Source organism: Euprymna scolopes, chromosome 37 (assembly GCF_053919585.1).
Source record: "Euprymna scolopes isolate OS-2025 chromosome 37, ASM5391958v1, whole genome shotgun sequence".
NCBI lineage: Eukaryota > Metazoa > Mollusca > Cephalopoda > Sepiida > Sepiolidae > Euprymna > Euprymna scolopes.
Window position 1 is genome coordinate 67,534,036 of NC_136518.1, and position 5,685 is coordinate 67,539,720.

The 5,685-nt window shown below is 36.2% G+C and overlaps 1 long non-coding RNA gene across 1 annotated transcript; it reads right to left on the reverse strand.

Annotated features, from left to right (window-relative positions):
• Positions 1–2,224: 2,224 nt before the first annotated feature.
• On the reverse strand, positions 2,225–4,613 carry LOC145261214 (uncharacterized). Its single transcript, XR_013864422.1, has 2 exons — positions 4,342–4,613; positions 2,225–2,980 (listed from the first exon to the last, which is right to left on the reverse strand). It is a non-coding gene; the product is annotated as an uncharacterized LOC145261214 (long non-coding RNA).
• Between the last annotated feature and the right edge of the window lie 1,072 nt (positions 4,614–5,685).

Sequence of the window (5,685 nt, forward strand, 5' to 3'; positions counted from 1 at the left end):
CAACGCCTTGGATTGTTTTTGAAATTTTGCACAAACATTAGTCATGGTTAAAGTAAATGTTTCAATCGAGGAGGAGGATCCCGTATGCTTGGCTTGTTTTCACAACGTTTTCCTCAATGCAAACGTTCACAGGGTAACGGAAGAAGTACATGGTAAAATACAGGTCTAAATGACACTTTTTTCAAAGATGAAGATGTATTCCTAAAATTACATCTGGACTTGTTTAGAATTTCTACTTGGTCATGGCTGACGGAATGAGTTCATACTAACTCAGAGGATTATGTAAAGAGTTACATTCGAAATTCCTTATGGATTCCTGAGTTAAAATTTGATTTACTACATCATCCAACCAGCGCGTCCGTAGCCGAGATTGAACTCACGCCACGAGTTTGTAGTGTACCTATTTACTATGCCTCCCCACGGGACAGAGTTAGACACCAGGGTCGTTTTTTAACGTGGAGAAAAGGTACAAAAATAAAAATTGTCTCAGTCGTGAAGGATTTCTCCTCCACCGAAAGAGAACAAGAAAATGAAGTGCAGCATCTGAAGAACAGATACTACACTTTGATCTTGACCAGTTTGTAGTGTAATTCAAATCTTGTCGGTCGCTGAATCAAGGGTATTATTATTATACGGCACAATTACGTTGACACACCGGTTCTCGCCAGATCACCGAAGTTAAGCAACGTTGAGCCTGGTCAGTACCAGATAGGTGACCATTTTGGAAGGCGTGGGGCTGTATGTACCGCGAGGTAAAATACCAGGTCGACAAACTGGTCTATTTTTCTGTTGAGGGTAGATGGATCTCTCTTACCCCGTATTAGGCAGCCCATCTTATGATGGCGTTCTAATTATTGGTGTACTTAAATGTACGTAGTCTGTTTTATTTTAATTCTTCATATCCTTTTAGAAATGCAAATATATACATATACAAACACTACATTCAAAGCTATTAACAATGCAGAATAATGCTGACTAGTAAGTATACTGTAAATTTATGCCAATCGAATTACAATATGTTTACTTTTCTGTTTTTTTTTTTTTAAATATTTTCTTTATTTTATAAATCTCAACTGCTTACAATATAACTTCCTTCATTGGAAATTTATATTTGAATTCGTAATATCGGCTTCCCGGCTGTCCAAAGAACACTTCCATAGGTAGCTAAAAGAAGGAACATGTAGTCCAAGAGGCCAGAAAAAGCAATACAAGGGTATTTTTAAAACAAACCTGAAGAAGCGTGACATCAATACGGATACATCGCACAAGAAGACAAAGGGCAGATAAACCTGAAGGCAGACTATCGCCGAAAGTTCAGCTACGTTTGAGGAAAACCGACTTGCAGAAAGGAAAGTGAAAAAAAATGAGAGGGGGAGAGAAAGAAAGACGAATGCCTTCGATCCAACCCACTAAATGGAAGTCAATCTATCTGTCTTCATTGCGAAAGGCAGTTCAAGGCCAGGATCGGCGTTGTCGTAAATATCTGCACACACTAAAACACAGAACACGACCACCATCTTCGCCGTTTAAGGTCGCCACGAAAGGAAGTCGCTTGTTCAAACAGGATTTTAGTTGATCTGTAATATGTACGTTTGAAATAAGATTTCTGGTTGTCTCTCATGCATCAATTTGAAATAATTTCCATGTGTATCGTGGATATTCTAATAATACTTGCAGGGGATCCAGGGTAGGTCGAGGTGGTGTATTAAGGACTCCCCGGAGGGATTAAAAGGTGTTTAAAAAAGTGATATAGTAGCAGGGTTCCCGGCGTTGCTTTAAAATCCCTACCCCCGGGGGGTAGGGATTAAAAAAAAATTAATAGTAGCGGGGGGGGGAATAACACATGACAGTTTGGGTGGAGAGAAATAAAGTGGTAGTAAGCAGGCAGGTTCGAACCCGTAACGCAAAGAAGGAAAACAAAAAGTGACCTCTTTTCCGATGTCTCCATCGTTCGAACGGAAGTTCGGAACGTTTGAATTAAACGAAGTTAATCCAACCGATACGATGACTTGCAAGAATAGCGACGCAAAAAACCGATCAATTCTTGTAGAAAACTGCCCAGTTCATGGTAAAGAAATTAATATTTTGGACCAATCTTTTAGATATTTGTCCTCCGAAGGGGCGAGCTGTAAAACAATGCCAATCTCGTGAGTATCCATCGCTTCTGTCGAAAGTTTTGGCGAGACATATAAACACACACATATGCTGTTTTTTATATATTAGATTTTTGTTGGTATCGGGTGCTTTATTTTAAAACAGCATATTCTTCATGCCACACTTTGTTTGTTACGCTTAAGTTTGAAATAAAACTATTTTTTTGTTCTTTCATTCTTTTAAAATGTTCGTCAGTCTAGCCCGTCATAGTTTGATAAACGAAAAAAACGATTACATTCGTTTCTCTCAGTCCGTCATACTCAGGCTGGAAATATTAATTTCATGGAATTTCAGGCTTGTTTAAAATAGGAAACTTGCTGATTCGTCACGCTTAAGTTGAATATAAGTTTTTGCCCTTCTGTCTGCTAAAGTTTTACAAAATATATTTTCCTTTGTCTGTCGCGCATGCGTGTTAAATATTTTTATTGGTATACCTTCAAATTGAATTTACGCTCTGTTAAAATATTTGTCCGTGTTGATACATTTATTTATATGGCAGAGGAGGACTCTATAAACATAAAGGGAATATATTTCAAGAGAAATAAGATTATCAGTTTGTTGATTTAATATTTGGGAAGTAATCTTCAATACAGCAGCAATCATTACAAAGGATGAGCTATGTTTATACAGCAGCCATTTTGTTATTTCCATCTCGTTTTGTGCTGTCGCGAAAGCAAGCACGCTGCCTTCTTTAAAGACAAATTTTCACCAACGTAATATCGACCTCGGTAATGGGAATGAAAGTTATACCTTTAAATAAGTTGCTAAGCTCGTTGGTAGTTCAAATATTATGCCGCTCCATAAAGTATCTTACGAATGATGTAACCTAGGCACCGCCAAAACTGGGGGGGCAGGTCAGTACTTTTTGACGGACCGTCTTTTTAAAAATCTACCAAAAATCAGGTAATTATCCGATCAATACGAAATTTTCAGCGATTATTAGGAGAAGAATGAACTTTATAACAGTGTACTTATTTTTCATAAACGATATTTATATATATATTTTTTTTTGCTTACAAAACCCCCCCTTGTTTTGAAGTGGGAACAAATATGCTTAAAATAATCATTTGAAACTGAACAAAACATATTGTGTTGTTGTAAGGGACAGAATTATAGATTAAAAAAAAAAAAAAAAAAAAATTGTTTGCATACCTTATTTTGACGTCTGAATATCAGAACTTCGATTGTGTTTAATTATCCCGCTTTTGAGTTTTGAAGTGTGAAATTCGGTGAATATGTTAAGTAAAATAATTAATTTAAGTTAAGCAAAACAAAAAAAAAAAATTTTTATAATTATACGAAAAAAGCCATTTTAAAATTTTTGATAAATAAATTACACTTTTTTTTTTAGCGAGCCGAATAATGCATGACCATTATTAAACAGAGCATGCTTTGAATAATCGATACAAAAAAAAAAAAATTCGATAAATATTGTGCCCTTTGTGTTAAAAATAGCATCATTTTTTTCGATCTCGTTTGAAAACGTTTGCCGCCTTTCGACTACGGTGGACCAAAAGCGCTGAAATAATTTTTTTTTTATTCTGCTTTAAATTGCCCCCTCCCCCCATTTTGGGGAGCCTGGCCCCCACACACATACACATTAAAAACCAAACTCATACAAATGGTCACCCATCTGGTACTGGCCAGCCTCAGCTTAATAATACATTGAAATTTTCGTCACTGAAAAATAAGTTTTTTTGGCCTGTTTAGTCTTCCATAGTTTTCGTCTCATCGAAAGAAAACGTAAACAGAGTCGATCTGAACTCTTCGGCGACGCGAAATATCTGGTTACATATATGAATAAGTGGAATTATTTGAAATTCAGGTACTTATATTATAATATTTTTGCATATTCTCTTAGAAAATCATCCTAAATCTTAGTTAGACAATAAATGAATAAATAAATTATTTCAAAAACCCTTTTTTTTTAAATATTTAAGTACGTTTTTTGTGCAAGACAAAAAATAACAATTGTCAACTTTTTGGGAAAATTTAACATTTAAAATTGAATTAAAAATAGTAGAAAAAGTTTTACATTATTCTGTTTTCTATATGATAAAATTCAGGGTTTTATCTTTCTGGAAAAAAAAGTTACTCAGAAATAATGGATTTTAATAAATGTAATTTAGTTTTAAAAAACAACAACAACTTGATTTTGCGGCCATTTTTGGCGGTGCCTAATGTAACCTATTACTTGTTGCAGTTAAATGTGCTGGAAAACAGCAAAACAAAAGAAAATAAATATAATAAGCAAAAGTTCAGCTAGAATTCGTCACTGTCAACTTTCTCTCTCAACTTCCAGCACATGTTCTCCCCCACCAGCTCTGTCAACAGGCATTTTATTAGAAAACTGACTCCATTCCATTTTCATACGTGTGCAGTGGAAGGTGAGATCTCGCGAGATTCCACGAGACTACACCTAATAAAACCATGGTTGCCATCTTTAATCTCTCTCTCCCTGTCTCTCTTCCTTCCTCTCTCTCCCTTCTCTCTCTCTCTCTCTCTCTCTCTCTCAGATTCGATCCGAAGGTAAGTTGTATAACCACACAATGGGCACACACGCACGGGGGGCTTCCTTTTTTGATTATTACATTCAACTCTACACTTGTATAAAAATCAAATACATCTCAGAAGTACTGCTTTTTATGGAAATCGCATGAGATAGGACATGAAATACCGTAATGTAAACAGCCATAAGAAAGGAAGATGGTTATTGCAAATATGGATATTCCCTATTGATCTTAGTCTTAAAAAAGATCTGTGAGCATAAAGAAAACGATGAGCCGTAAGAGTCTTACAGAACGAGTGGGGCGCGTTGGAAAATATCAGCAGGAGCCTACGATTGATTAGCAGCAGCATAAATAGCAGAAAGGTAGGCATATGCAGATTAGAAAGTGTGCGGGAGAAGAAGAAGAAGAAAAAAGGAGAGAGAAATACAACACGTGCTCAAGTCAGAGCCAAAGTGGACGTCGATGAGAATGAGCCTGTGGAGTCGAAAAAGAGAATGGATCGGCTATGACTGCCATGCGGTCGGAGGAAGGAGAAACGCAAATCAAGTAAAATAAACATGTGGCAGAGAGAGAGAGAGAGAGAGAGAGAGAGAGAGAGAGAGAGATTCTTAAGTGGTGCCGATGTTTACGATAATAAATGTTTTTTGTTAAAAGAGGAAAAGATGCCGACCCGAATTTTATTGATTTATTCCCAGTTTTATTTTTATAAATTACTAAAATAAAGCGTAACCGTCACGTTTCAAGAGTTCCCCAGCTGGAATAAGAAGCTGTATCACAAAGAGGTATTAAACAACAAATTGATGGAAACCTCTAGACCAACAAGTCAAATGTATTGGAACGGAGTCAAGCAAGCCATATATCATCAATTCTGAGGAACACATGACATAATAATATTTGTAGAAAAGACTGAGACTAGCAACATTCCGTCATTGATAGATGTGTTGCAGTGTACATTAACGGGTCGGGCTATTAAAGTTACAGATATATTTCTGCAATTTATTAAAACCCTTTAAATGGAACT